Raw genomic sequence first — 16,195 nt, 5'->3', positions numbered from 1 at the left:
AATGGTTCATTACTCGAAGCTTCATTCAGATAGAAATTGCAGCACCATCTCCTGGTGAAGTAAATGTAATGCAACGAAGCTGACAACCAGAAAATGCAAGTTCTAAACATTACTGTTTTGGCATAAACAATAAAGACAAAATGGCTGCCAAAAAATGTTTTAACAATTAAAAAAATCTTTTTAATGCATTTATTGCAGTTAAAACATTAATCATTAGAACTAAACTGCATTCTCAGAATATTTAAATATGTAAACAATGAAAAAATAACATTAACATGAAAGGGACATTTTTTAATGTTTAAATGGTTGCTGGATTTCTTGTTTACTGGAAATACTTTTTTTTTTTTTTTAGTTTATCCCTGAAAGTGACTCTTCTCCCCTCAGATGACAACATCCTGTGCTCTACAAATGTATCCAGTTGACTTTGCCCTTTCTGTGTAGCTGTCAACTAGCCTGGGAAAACCCAGACAACTTCCGGCAGATTTAGATTTGCTCTGGAAGTAGTCTGGCAAAGAGCCCATTCAAGGCCATTTCTAATCTGTCGAAATCGCGGAGCAATCAGAAACGTTGCTTTACATGATGACGACAACGCAGCGACGGTGAAGCAGATTTTGTACATTACAAAGATGGATGCCACCGTGGAACATCACTCGTTCAAATCAGCTATTGGGTCTGTTTAAGTGATTTAAACTTGTCCTTTTCGGTAAAACCGATACAAATGCCTTACAACGGGCGCAGATACGATCAGAGCTTGATGTGTGACCATCAATCCGAGATGTTTCAGTTGGTCTGAGATGCTATTAGGTTTTCCAAATTTTGCAAAAAAGTTGATGTAGTGGTGGTGGACAACAGCTTTTGTCATATTTTTTTACAACAATGGCAAAAGTCGTCAGAAGCCACTGCTACATCTTCCTACATCGTCAGATGTTTCTCCGTTGCTCTGCATTCATCATCGTCTGTTGGTGACGTCACTTTGGAAATGATTTATCTATGAAACTTTCCAAGACCATAACTCAGTTACTACTGAGAATGGTCTGGTTTTAACCAGGCTAGCTGTCAACAGCTCATCTTCAATATCCTGGGTGGCAAAGTTGTTGTTTGCAATGTTTTGCATTGTCTGGGGCAGGTTAGGCGAAAAGAGACCAAATCTCTGCAATACTGAAAGGAAAACATTTTCATCTATTGTGTCCCGTTTTATTCTGCCTTTTGTAGTTTCAATGGCCCTCATTTATCAAAAGTGCGTACACCAAATTTCCAGCGTACACCCAAACCCACGGTGACTTTGAGATTTATCAATATGGACGTTGGCGTACGGCACGCTCAAATCCTACGCCAGCTCAGGAGGTGGTGTCCGCACGTTTGAGTTAGTGGGAAAATGCGCAGAAAAACAATTCCTAACACCACAAAACGCCCTGACAAAGATATGCTATATTATGACCCACTGTAAAAAACCACAACAACAACATTCAGTGTTTATTTTTGTGCAACATGAACGTCAATGTTTCATTTGTGTGACTTTACCAAAGCGTTTGATTTGTAGGCATATGTATTCCTCCAGTCGCGAGCCGGTGCGCTTCATCTGACGGTTCAGGCCCGCCTGGCCGGCAGCTGCGCACAGACTGGGACTAAAATAATTCAGACTGACAAAATAATAAAAATGACCTTCTTCTTCTAACGTCATTAAGACTAATAATCATAATAATAATAAGAAGAATCTTACAAATTGTCATGTAATTATTAATGTGAATGAATGGTACTCCAGATCACATCATCATCATATCGTACACCCCAATACATGTGCCGTGATACGAAATTAAATGCTAATTGTTTCAAAACGTGCTGTAAAATAATGCATTGTGATGGTAATTTATCATCGAACAGCTATTTAAACTGCTGGAGTGCGCTTCTCAACCTCCACACTATTAACAGTACTCGTAATTTGGGTCCATATTTTGTTTTTGTTGGTGCCTTGAATCCCACTCTTTAAACTCCCAAATAAAACAATTTCGTTTTTTTTTTTCACTTCCCTGGTGATGGTCTCGATGGGCGTCTCAATCATCTCACTAGTTCAGTAGTCAGGGCACTGATCAGGGAGTCAGCCCGTTGACTTATGTCCTAATCAGTGCCCTGACTTGTGGACTAGTGAGATGATTGAGACGCGCCCGATCTCGTAAAATGAGGGCGTGGGGGAGGCGGAGACTTGAATATATAGGGGCGTGTTATTCTAATGACGATCGTTTTCAGTGATGATCGTTTTCATTTATCAAGGGCAAGTATTGCGTACACCTGGATTGCAGAGGTGCACACAGCTTCATAAATCAGGCGGTGAGAGGAGTGTAAGCATAATCTTACACCAACATATACGCCCGTTTCTACGCAAGATTGATAAATGAGGGCCATTGTGGATGTAGTCATCATCTGTATCCAGACAAAAGTCAAAGACAACTTTTGTGTCATGGGCAAGATGGGATTGGAAGTTGAAAGACAGAGCCCATCTGCCAAAAGCTGAAGATGTCTTCGTGATACCAACAATTCTTCCTCCCTTATTTCCAATACAGCCTAGCCACCCCTGACTATGATTGGGATCCACTTGGTTGAAGCGGTGTAAAGAGTGTTTGGCTACAAAGTTTCCAGCCTCACACTCCTTCTTCACAAGCTGTGGAAGTTAATGCATCTTGTTCAGGTAGATGGTCCCTTATCGAGCATAGTTGATGTGGTGATACCACATAAAATAGGGCAACATTTGCTAGAATGTTGAGACCATCTTCATGTAGCTCCACCAAAACATGAAGCTTGGGCTGTTGTTGCCTTTAATGTAGGCTTCTGTGACTGCTTGAAATTCTTCAGAAGCAAGCAGCAAGCAGTGGCACAAGATCTTCTACAGGGCTGTTCTTTGTCTTATCCAATAGTTTGTTAAAGGTCCCTTTCTTCACGTGTTTTCGAAGCTTTGATTATGTTTACAGTGTGCAATATAACATGAGTTCATGCTTCGCTTGTAAAAACACAGTATTTTTCACACAATTGACTTATCTGTACAGCGCTGTTTCCTCTGTCCTACAAACGGCCTGATGATTGCCTTGTTCTATGAAGTCCTTCCTTCAGAAACACGTAGCGAGTTCTGATTGGGCCAGCGCTTCCTGCGCTGTGATTGGACAGCAGCTTAGTGCACGTTGCACGGAAAGGTCCCCCTCTTAGGGTAGATACGCGCGCTCAATGTTATTGCAAAAATGTCTATATTGCCTTATCAATTTGAGCTGGAATCAGACCCGGAGAATATCGAAGAGGATCGATTACAACCGATTACAATAAAAAATACACTTACCGGTTGTGGCTCATAAAACAGGATGGAGAGCAGATTAAATCAAATTCTACGTATTAACTAAACACTAATTGAAGAAAAAAATATATGGGAGCGGTACTGGAGTGGGAGTAAGTTTAAACAGGAGCGGGATGGGATGGGATTATTTTTTTAAACTTTGGTCTGGTAGTGGGACACGTTCAAGATTTTATTCTATGGGAGTGGGACGGGACAGGAGTGAAAATCCACTCCCGTGTCATCCTCTAGTGTGTGTCTGAGTGAGAGTGTGTTTGTGTGTGAGAATACGTTTGTGTGTACTTGTGAATACGTGTGTGTTTGTTTTTGTGAAATATGAGGACACAAATGTGTATAATGTCATGCGTATGACGCAGGTATTACAGGAGAGGGTGAAATATGAGGACATTACCCATGGCCCCACTTTTCACAAAAACAAACGTGTATGTGTCTGAGTGAGAGTGTGTGTGTGTGTGTGAATGTGTTTGTGTGTGAGAATACGTGTGTGTTTGTTTTTGTAAAATATGAGGACACCAATGTGTATAATGACATGGGTATGACAGGAGAGGGTGATAATAAGCACTTGACAATGCAGTAATCTTGTATAATTTCAACAAATTTAAAGTTTTTTTAGGAAATGTAAAGTGACCCAAGAAAGAGTCATAAAAAAAAACATATTTGAAAAACAAATATAAACATGTTGACTGAAATTCCACTTGTATTTTTATAAGTGCAATTCTCAAATAACAGAACGTTCACAGTGCCGTAATCGTATTTACTTTTAAAGGTGAACTATGTAGTATTTTTGCAGTAAAATATCCAAAAACCACTAGGCCAGTGTTATATATTTTGTTCAGTTGAGTACCTACAATATCCCAGATGTTTCCAACTATTTGTAAATTGTGAGAAAATTGCTATTTTAACCAAGGACAGGGACGTTGCAGCATTGCATTTGAGGGAGTCGCCTGTCAATCGCGTCATATCTGCGTTACCCTCGGTTTGGGCTTTTATTTGGCAGGAGCGCTTTACTCTTAGCAGTGTGAACAACTGAACGCACTGAGTAACGTCATAACATCGTTTTAAACACACTTAAATGTATCTAATATGATAAACAGAGCTCCATTACCTCAAAATCATAACCGGAAGAGCGGATCTGTGCAGGCGCCCGGCAAAAGAGTCCCGTCCCGTCATAATAAAAGTCCCGGTATTCGCAAGGCGGGTATTTGTTTAACAATCGCTCCAGCAGCTTTGCTCAGGTCCATAACACTCGGTCCTGCTCTGCTTTAGACTACAGTAACGTTAATAACCGCATGCATGAACGTGTTTTCTCCCCGAGTCCTATTTTTCACCGGCTGTGATGAGAAGACCACATCTCCCAAGATGCTGCGCTCACACTTAGCGTCATCAAACTACGCATTTGTTTTGCATAGGCGCCCTCCAGTGGACAAAAGCTGCATAGTGCACCTTTAATGTACATATTTACAAAAAATTGAAAGTTTCTTCCAAAAAAAAGAGTCTGAAATCTAAGAGTCTGAAAGAGTCTGAAATCAAAGAGTCTGAAAGAGTGAAATCAAAGAGTCTGAAATCAAAGAGTCTGAAATCAAAGAGTCTGAAATCAAAGAGTCTGAAAGAGTCTGAAATCTAAGAGTCTGAAATCAAAGAGTCTGAAAGAGTCTGAAATCTAAGAGTCTGAAATCTAAGAGTCTGAAATCTAAGAGTCTGAAATCAAAGAGTCTGAAAGAGTCTGAAATCTAAGAGTCTGAAATCTAAGAGTCTGAAATCAAAGAGTCTGAAATCAAAGAGTCTGAAAGAGTCTGAAATCTAAGAGTCTGAAATCTAAGAGTCTGAAATCAAAGAGTCTGAAATCTAAGAGTCTGAAATCTAAGAGTCTGAAATCTAAGAGTCTGAAAGAGTCTGAAATCAAAGAGTCTGAAATCAAAGAGTCTGAAATCAAAGAGTCTGAAATCAAAGAGTCTGAAATCTAAGAGTCTGAAATCTAAGAGTCTGAAATCTAAGAGTCTGAAATCTAAGAGTCTGAAATCAAAGAGTCTGAAAGAGTCTGAAATCTAAGAGTCTGAAATCTAAGAGTCTGAAATCAAAGAGTCTGAAATCTAAGAGTCTGAAATCTAAGAGTCTGAAATCTAAGAGTCTGAAAGAGTCTGAAATCAAAGAGTCTGAAATCAAAGAGTCTGAAATCAAAGAGTCTGAAATCAAAGAGTCTGAAATCTAAGAGTCTGAAATCTAAGAGTCTGAAAGAGTCTGAAATCTAAGAGTCTGAAATCTAAGAGCCTGAAATCAAAGAGTCTGAAAGAGTCTGAAATCAAAGAGTCTGAAATCTAAGAGTCTGAAATCTAAGAGTCTGAAAGAGTCTGAAATCTAAGAGTCTGAAATCAAAGAGTCTGAAATCTAAGAGTCTGAAATCTAAGAGTCTGAAAGAGTCTGAAATCTAAGAGTCTGAAAGAGTCTGAAATCTAAGAGTCTGAAATCTAAGAGTCTGAAATCTAAGAGTCTGAAAGAGTCTGAAATCTAAGAGTCTGAAATCAAAGAGTCTGAAATCAAAGAGTCTGAAATCAAAGAGTCTGAAATCTAAGAGTCTGAAATCTAAGAGTCTGAAATCTAAGAGTCTGAAAGAGTCTGAAAGAGTCTGAAATCTAAGAGTCTGAAATCTAAGAGTCTGAAATCTAAGAGTCTGAAATCTAAGAGTCTGAAATCTAAGAGTCTGAAAGAGTCTGAAATCTAAGAGTCTGAAAGAGTCTGAAATCTAAGAGTCTGAAAGAGTCTGAAATCTAAGAGTCTGAAAGAGTCTGAAATCTAAGAGTCTGAAATCTAAGAGTCTGAAATCAAAGAGTCTGAAAGAGTCTGAAATCAAAGAGTCTGAAAGAGTCTGAAATCTAAGAGTCTGAAATCAAAGAGTCTGAAAGAGTCTGAAATCTAAGAGTCTGAAATCTAAGAGTCTGAAATCAAAGAGTCTGAAATCTAAGAGTCTGAAATCTAAGAGTCTGAAAGAGTCTGAAATCTAAGAGTCTGAAATCTAAGAGTCTGAAATCAAAGAGTCTGAAATCAAAGAGTCTGAAAGAGTCTGAAATCTAAGAGTCTGAAATCTAAGAGTCTGAAATCTAAGAGTCTGAAATCTAAGAGTCTGAAATCTAAGAGTCTGAAATCTAAGAGTCTGAAATCAAAGAGTCTGAAAGAGTCTGAAATCTAAGAGTCTGAAATCTAAGAGTCTGAAATCTAAGAGTCTGAAATCTAAGAGTCTGAAATCAAAGAGTCTGAAATCTAAGAGTCTGAAATCTAAGAGTCTGAAAGAGTCTGAAATCAAAGAGTCTGAAATCTAAGAGTCTGAAATCTAAGAGTCTGAAATCAAAGAGTCTGAAATCAAAGAGTCTGAAATCTAAGAGTCTGAAATCTAAGAGTCTGAAATCAAAGAGTCTGAAAGAGTCTGAAATCTAAGAGTCTGAAATCTAAGAGTCTGAAATCTAAGAGTCTGAAATCAAAGAGTCTGAAAGAGTCTGAAATCTAAGAGTCTGAAATCTAAGAGTCTGAAATCAAAGAGTCTGAAATCAAAGAGTCTGAAAGAGTCTGAAATCTAAGAGTCTGAAATCTAAGAGTCTGAAATCAAAGAGTCTGAAATCTAAGAGTCTGAAATCTAAGAGTCTGAAAGAGTCTGAAATCAAAGAGTCTGAAATCAAAGAGTCTGAAATCAAAGAGTCTGAAATCTAAGAGTCTGAAATCTAAGAGTCTGAAATCAAAGAGTCTGAAAGAGTCTGAAATCTAAGAGTCTGAAATCTAAGAGTCTGAAATCAAAGAGTCTGAAATCTAAGAGTCTGAAATCTAAGAGTCTGAAATCTAAGAGTCTGAAAGAGTCTGAAATCAAAGAGTCTGAAATCAAAGAGTCTGAAATCAAAGAGTCTGAAATCAAAGAGTCTGAAATCTAAGAGTCTGAAATCTAAGAGTCTGAAATCTAAGAGTCTGAAAGAGTCTGAAATCTAAGAGTCTGAAATCTAAGAGTCTGAAATCTAAGAGTCTGAAATCTAAGAGTCTGAAAGAGTCTGAAATCTAAGAGTCTGAAATCAAAGAGTCTGAAATCAAAGAGTCTGAAATCAAAGAGTCTGAAATCTAAGAGTCTGAAAGAGTCTGAAAGAGTCTGAAAGAGTCTGAAATCTAAGAGTCTGAAATCTAAGAGTCTGAAATCTAAGAGTCTGAAAGAGTCTGAAATCTAAGAGTCTGAAATCTAAGAGTCTGAAAGAGTCTGAAATCTAAGAGTCTGAAAGAGTCTGAAATCTAAGAGTCTGAAAGAGTCTGAAATCTAAGAGTCTGAAATCTAAGAGTCTGAAATCAAAGAGTCTGAAAGAGTCTGAAATCTAAGAGTCTGAAATCAAAGAGTCTGAAAGAGTCTGAAATCTAAGAGTCTGAAATCTAAGAGTCTGAAATCTAAGAGTCTGAAAGAGTCTGAAATCTAAGAGTCTGAAATCTAAGAGTCTGAAATCAAAGAGTCTGAAATCTAAGAGTCTGAAATCTAAGAGTCTGAAAGAGTCTGAAATCTAAGAGTCTGAAATCAAAGAGTCTGAAATCTAAGAGTCTGAAATCTAAGAGTCTGAAAGAGTCTGAAATCTAAGAGTCTGAAAGAGTCTGAAATCTAAGAGTCTGAAATCTAAGAGTCTGAAATCTAAGAGTCTGAAAGAGTCTGAAATCTAAGAGTCTGAAATCAAAGAGTCTGAAATCAAAGAGTCTGAAATCAAAGAGTCTGAAATCAAAGAGTCTGAAATCTAAGAGTCTGAAATCTAAGAGTCTGAAAGAGTCTGAAAGAGTCTGAAATCTAAGAGTCTGAAATCTAAGAGTCTGAAATCTAAGAGTCTGAAATCTAAGAGTCTGAAAGAGTCTGAAATCTAAGAGTCTGAAATCTAAGAGTCTGAAAGAGTCTGAAATCTAAGAGTCTGAAAGAGTCTGAAATCTAAGAGTCTGAAAGAGTCTGAAATCTAAGAGTCTGAAATCTAAGAGTCTGAAATCAAAGAGTCTGAAAGAGTCTGAAATCTAAGAGTCTGAAATCAAAGAGTCTGAAAGAGTCTGAAATCTAAGAGTCTGAAATCTAAGAGTCTGAAATCTAAGAGTCTGAAAGAGTCTGAAATCTAAGAGTCTGAAATCAAAGAGTCTGAAATCTAAGAGTCTGAAATCTAAGAGTCTGAAAGAGTCTGAAATCTAAGAGTCTGAAATCTAAGAGTCTGAAATCTAAGAGTCTGAAATCAAAGAGTCTGAAAGAGTCTGAAATCTAAGAGTCTGAAATCTAAGAGTCTGAAATCTAAGAGTCTGAAATCTAAGAGTCTGAAATCTAAGAGTCTGAAATCAAAGAGTCTGAAAGAGTCTGAAATCTAAGAGTCTGAAATCTAAGAGTCTGAAATCTAAGAGTCTGAAATCAAAGAGTCTGAAATCTAAGAGTCTGAAATCTAAGAGTCTGAAAGAGTCTGAAATCAAAGAGTCTGAAATCAAAGAGTCTGAAATCAAAGAGTCTGAAATCTAAGAGTCTGAAATCTAAGAGTCTGAAATCTAAGAGTCTGAAATCTAAGAGTCTGAAAGAGTCTGAAATCAAAGAGTCTGAAATCAAAGAGTCTGAAATCAAAGAGTCTGAAATCTAAGAGTCTGAAATCTAAGAGTCTGAAATCTAAACAAGTTTTTGCAGAAGTGAGGAAACCTGTGCGTTTACAGTGGTGTTCTTTTTTTGCACAACTTTGCCAGTTTTTTTAAATTACTTTTCCTTTCTTTGTTTTTGATCCACGTTCTGGATTGATGTCAAGAAAGCGTCTAAAAAAAACAGAAGAAAAAAAACAAAACAATTGTTGCAGAAAAATGCAATGTTGGATGTTGTGATTAATTAACATTCTTTCTGGATTCATTACACTGTCCAGCTTAAAACTATCATCCCCTCATCAGTTCCTATATCAGGTCTAGTCTGAGTATCAGTGGAAATGCCTCATCAATTACCGACTGAATCACAGATGATGGGAGAATATGCTTTGCCTGTAATTTGAGATAAAACAGAGCCATGTTCTTTAAAAAAGAGAGATTCATCTGCATTATCTGGTAAAAGTGTAATATTCAATTGTTCTTCTCCATTACAACAATCAAATGATTCAGACTGTGGATTTGAGTGTTCAGCTATGTTGGATAACTCACCATGCAGCCTGACCTGAAACATTTGACTGCATTAAATTATGACACAACCTCTCTGCTGAAGAGTTTCGATGATTCCTGGATAAATGTGAGGTCAAAGTAGATGCTACAGAAAAGCTTTTATTACATGTAAATGGATATGGCACTCTGGTGCCTTCTTTGATGTGAGATTTCAAGTGTAAAACAAAGGTTTTCAAATCACTGCACTTTACTTGACAGACACCAATGTCACAGACTAAAGCATCAACTGCTCAACAGATGTCTTTGAGGGCCTCTCTTTGTGATCCCTGAATACGTGAGCCTTGAAAGCAGTGAACTTTTTAAATGTTCTGGAGCAATCAGGAATACCACATTTGAAAAAAGTATTAGGAACATGACTATGGATTTTCATGTGCTGGCAAAATGCTGACAACGATTCAAAAGCACGATCACAGAACTTACACATTAGCATTTTTGTTGACAAATGGACTATAACAAACAATGTTAACTTACTAAATCACTTACGTTGCTTGTTTACACTGTCTTCGGTCTCTAATACAAGCCTGAAACGGAAAAAAAATATATAGATCAAAAGCAGGATATTTAATAATATGTTCAATATTATCCTGTGAAATATCTCATAATCTTGGTAAAGAGGTGAGAACAGATTGTTTTCGCGGTAGCAAACCATGATCACAAATTTAAAACATTCATGTAAACAATGTTGAAATGTGAACGCAAAACATAGATTGGCTTACCGTATCAATACTGAGTCGAACAAATTTCCATCACAAACTCCTCATCGTCTTCTACAGGTGACAAATTCTTCCGCCGCGCCGTGCAAAGGGGGTCGCACACCGGACACGGAGCTCGGCGGCGCGCCACGTCTTTAAAATTCGAACACATTGTTTTCAATGAGTGTATGCACACCGGTGGCGGCATTCGGCGCCTGTCCGCGCCACTCAGGAAGTTGTTCTAAATCCTGCCGCGCCACAGAGCGCCATTTCAAGGCTTTATATTAAAAGTATATTATATTTCCCTCAAATCGTTAAGGTATACTGATTTAACCCTTTGCTACAAGACACATTTGTTTTACATTCTGAGTTCAACAGCTTGAATAAAGTCTAAACATATTTTGGGGAAATGTATAATAAACGTAGCCTTTTAAAATATTTTATTTGCCTCTGTTGTGCCATTTTTCCATACAATAACCACAGTGATGCGAAATAATAAAGCACAGACAGGCAAATGTACCATTTGCCTCTCGTGGTTACGTTCAGTCTTGTGCTGCAACATACTGGATTTACCAGGTTATACACATTGCAGGTAATTTCATTTACATTTACATTTATGCATTTAGCAGACGCTTTTATCCAAAGCGACTTACAACTCAGGAGAACATGAAGCGATCCGTCAAGAAGGGGCAACGAAACACAAAAAGTGCCGTAAATACCACGATTTGTATACCACTCAGAGTAGCAAAAACCAGAAAAGGGAAGAAGAAAGGAGAGATAGAGGAGGAAAGAGTGTTTTTATTTATTTATTTATTTTTATGTAAGATTAAGTGCTCATGGAAGAGATTAGTTTTTACCTGTCTTTTGAATGAAGCGAGTGATTCTGTCGTGCGTATGGAGGACGGAAGATCGTTCCACCAACCAGGAACAATGAAAGAAAAAGTTCTAGAGAGGGATTTGATGCCTCTCTGTGATGGTACCACATGCCGTCTCTCATTAGCTGAGTGACGGCTTCTCTCATTAGCGGAGCGAAGGCTTCTGGTGGGGGTGTAGACTCGTAGGAGTGAGTCAAAGTATGCTGGTGCTGCGCTTGTGGAAGATCCATGAGCAAGAGTCAGGGCTTTGAATTTGATCCGGGCAGCGAGTGGTAGCCAATGCAGAGAGATTAATAGAGGTGTAACTTGAGCCCTTTTGGGCTCATTGAAGACAAGACGTGCCGCAGCGTTCTGGATCAATTGCAGCGAGTCCAGCCAGAAGCACATTGCAGTAGTCAAGTCTAGAAATGACCAGGGCTTGGACAAGAAGCTGTGTTGCATGCTCCGTAAGGAACGGTCTGATTTTCCTGATGTTGTGCAATGCAAACCTGCATGACCGAGCTGTCTTTGAGATGTGGTCTTTGAAGGACAGCTGGTCATCAAAGATTACTCCAAGATTTCTGACCGACCCTGAAGGAGTAATCAAAGATGAACCTAGCTGGATGGTAAAATCGTGTTGTATGGTGGGGTTAGCAGGGAAAACAAGCAGCTCATTCTTTGCTAGATTGAGCTGCAGGTGATGTTTTTCCATCCATGCCGAGATGTCCGCAAGACAGCTTGAGATTCGTGCAGCTACTGTGGGATCATCTGGTTAAAATGAGAGGTAGAGCTGTGTGTCATCAGCATAGCAATGATATGAGAGGACATGTGCCTGAATGATTGCGCAAATTAGAGAAATTAGGCACATGGCGCAATTAGGCACAGTAGCGCAAATTAGGGCACATGGCGCTATTGAAAGGCCATGTGCCTTTCAATAGCGTAGTAGCGACCACAATGGATGACGAAAAACTAATCAATGAAGTAGAGAAATACCCTGAAATATTTGCTACAAACTACAGATTCTTCAAAGAATACATCAGAAAGTCAGCAGCGTGGAGGAAGATCGCCGAAGTTATCGGATTTTCAGGTAAGGTTCTCTAATTTTTAGCTTAACGTAACTTTACGACCTGAGGTAAAATGTTCAGTGTATGACGTTAGCAACGTCTGTATTTAATTGTACAGTAAAACTGTAAAATAACGTATAGTACAGACATTATCTTAATTTTATAATGGCCTTAAAAATAACACTTTTGTTGACCACAAACAGACAACCTGTTACGTCACGGACACGAGGAAACAGGAAATTGGTGCGAGGACTCAAGTGCAGTGAGAAAATTATAATTTATTATAAAATAAAACAAACTCAACACAAAAACCCACGAGGGGGAAAAACACATAATCAGAACTGTAACATAACTCAAAAACATACCAACAGAGAAATCACGGGGAACCGGAAGACGCAGACATAACATACACAAGGATCCAACACAGACTGACAAACACAAGGAGATTATAAAGGGAACAAACAAGGCAGATAATGAGGGAGAACAAGTGGGGCAAATTAACCAATAATCAGATAACAAGGGGGAGGGAACTGACAGGGACACGAGCACATGCTCAACATAACAAAACCCACAAGTGCACACAAGACAGGACAGGCATGTGACATTACCCCCTCCTTAAGGAGCGGCTACCAGACGCTCCACTAGGGACGGGAGGGACAGACCCGGGCGGGACGGGAGGGACAGACCAGGGAGGGACGGGAGGGACAGACCAGGGAGGGACGGGAGGGACAGACCAGGGAGGGACGGGAGGGACAGACCAGGGAGGGACGGGAGGGACAGACCAAGGAGGGACGGGAGGGACAGACCAAGGAGGGACGGGAAGGACAGACCAGGGGGGCACGGGAGGGACAGACCAGGGGGGCACGGGAGGGACAGACCAGGGGGGCACGGGAGGGACAGACAAAGAAGGTACAGACAAGGGAGGGGTAAACAAGGGAGGAACGAGGAAAACAAAAAGTTCAGGAGGCCATGGTGGCCCACAAAGTTCGAATGGCCAGGGCGGCCCACCGAGTTCGGGAGGCCCACCAAGTTCAAGCGGCCGGGGCGGCCCATAGAGTTCAGGCAGCCAGGGCAGTGCGGGTAGCGCAGGGCGCCAGGGAGGCGCGGTGAGAGCAGGGCGCCAGAGAGGCGCGGTGAGTGCAGGGGGCGCCAGGGAGGCGCGGTGAGAGCAGGACGCCTCAGCGGCGCACGGAGAGCAGGACGCCTCAGCGGCGCACGGAGAGCAGGACGCCTCAGCGGCGCACGGAGAGCAGGACGCCTCAGCGGCGCACGGAGAGCAGGACGCCTCAGCGGCGCACGGAGAGCAGGACGCCTCAGCGGCGCACGGAGAGCAGGACGCCTCAGCGGCGCACGGAGAGCAGGACGCCTCAGCGGCGCACGGAGAGCAGGACGCCTCAGCGGCGCACGGAGAGCAGGACGCCTCAGCGGCGCACGGAGAGCAGGACGCCTCAGCGGCGCACGGAGAGCAGGGCGCCTCAGCGGCGCAGGGAGAGCAGGGCGCCTCAGCGGCGCAGGGAGAGCAGGGCGCCTCAGCGGCGCAGGCAGGGCGTTGGGGAAACTTCTCCAGTCCAGCAGTATCCACCGGCACTGGGACCACCGGAATACGATCTGCTGGCATTGGGACCACCGGAACATGATCTGCCAGAACTGGGACCACCGGAACACGATCCACCGGCACAGGGACCACCGGAACACGATCCGCCGGAACTGAGACCACCGGCACACGATCCACCGGAACTGGGACCACCGAAACTGCCTCCGGGGCTTCGGATAAAGCCCTGTGCTCCTTCCACGCATGCAGGACTGCCACCACAAAGCATCCCATCACAGCCCTCCAGGCCGTTTCCGGACTCGGGACCACCGGAACGGAGTCCACCGGCACAGGGACCACCGGAACACGATCCACCGGCACAGGGACCACCGGAACACGATCCACCGGCACAGGGACCACCGGAGCACGATCCACCAGCACAGGGACCACCGGAACACGATCCGCCGGCACTGGGACCACCGGAATACGATCCGCCGGCACTGGGACCACTGGAACATGATCCGCCGGCACTGGGACCACCGGAATAATATCCGCCAGCATTGGGACCACCGGAACACGATCCGCCGGCACTGGGACCACCGGCACAGGGACCACCGGCACAGGGACCACTGAAACTTGGACCACCGGAAAAGGCACGGAGGGAGACTTCCTTCTCCTCCTCCGTTTCAGGACCACTGGAACACGATCCGCCGGTACTGGGACCACCGGAATACGATCCGCCGGAATCGGGACCACCGGAACACGATCCGCCGGTACTGGGACCATGGAAGGACTGGGGCCCAGGCGGTTGATGAATTCCCAGAATCCCAGACTCCCCATACTATCCATTACCTCCGGAGAGAGGGGCATGTCGAGGCAGAGATTAAAAGCTTCCTTCCACTCTGCCTCATTGAGTCTAAAATGGTCCACCTCCCTGAGGAACCTGCCTGCGAACTGTTGCACATCCGTCCCCTGTTGACGGATGTACCGGGAGTTCAGGTAACGCATTACCCGCAGGTTCTTCTCCCACTCCATAGGAGGATACCGGGAGAAAAAACAAAAACAAAAACGAAAACAACAAAAAAAAAACAAGTCCTGCTGAGTCCTCAAGTGGTTGGATCCTTCTGTTACGTCACGGACACGAGGAAACAGGAAATTGGTGCGAGGACTCAAGTGCAGTGAGAAAATTATAATTTATTATAAAATAAAACAAACTCAACACAAAAACCCACGAGGGGGAAAAACACATAATCAGAACTGTAACATAACTCAAAAACATACCAACAGAGAAATCACGGGGAACCGGAAGACGCAGACATAACATACACAAGGATCCAACACAGACTGACAAACACAAGGAGATTATAAAGGGAACAAACAAGGCAGATAATGAGGGAGAACAGGTGGGGCAAATTAACCAATAATCAGATAACAAGGGGGAGGGAACTGACAGGGACACGAGCACATGCTCAACATAACAAAACCCACAAGTGCACACAAGACAGGACAGGCATGTGACACAACCTGCCTCAGTGAAACACAGTCAGGAATATGATTATAACTTAATTGAAGACAACAACGAAACAAGTAACGTTATAGCTTACACAAAAAACGTGTAGCCTCTTTGTTTTATTTAAACAAACAAATAATATGAATAGCTTTAAGAAATATTGAAATTGCTTTATAATAATACTTTTACTAATAACTGATGAGTACAAGCTAATATGAACACTATGCTAATCAGAGACTAAATTGAGCAGGCATACATTAAGATATAATACTTACATTACTCTAAAAGATATCACTTTTAAGTGATCTATTCTAAAAAATCAATTGAATGTAATAAATAAATAATTTAAAAAACATCATGGTGACCATTAAACCATTTCATACTGCCAAGTTACATGTCCCTCAGAGTTAAAATACGAGCAGAATTTGTCTCGAACTGTGTAGGCCTCCCTTGCACCACGATGTCCACCAGCAGTGGAGATGCTATCCATCGATCTAGTAGTTGGAGCACTGGTATTCAGCCACCTCTCTACTTCCACTGGCTTGAGTAGAAAGTTGTGCAGGATGCAGGCTGACAAAATAAGGCTGTTTATTTTGTCAGGGTGCATGTTGATCCTGCCATGCAGGATCCTCCAGCGAGATGACAATATTCCGAAGGCATTTTCCACCACATTGCGCGCTCGAGACAATCTGTAGTTGAAGATGCGTTGTTGAGTTGACAATTCATGTCCAGGGTAAGGCCGCATCAAGTAGGTTTTCAACGGGAATGCTGCATCCCGACAATGGTGAATGGCATGTTCCCCAGATGTTCTGCTCCTGACACATGCATATCATCTCGCACCTCCAACTTCTTTGCATCCAGTGCCTGTCCTATGGCCGAGCCAGTAAAGACACCTCCATCACTCGACCATCCATACACTCCAATATGAACTAGTCAGAAGCGATATTCAGAATGGATTTAGCCACTGTGCTCTCGCCCATTCGATAGTTGAAGGCAATTGTTCTAACTGAATTTCCTGTGGCCAGATGTCTGTAAAACATAAGCA

Source organism: Pseudorasbora parva, chromosome 2 (genome assembly GCF_024679245.1).
Source record: "Pseudorasbora parva isolate DD20220531a chromosome 2, ASM2467924v1, whole genome shotgun sequence".
Taxonomy (NCBI): Eukaryota; Metazoa; Chordata; class Actinopteri; order Cypriniformes; family Gobionidae; genus Pseudorasbora; species Pseudorasbora parva.
Note: the sequence above shows the minus strand (reverse complement) of the source record.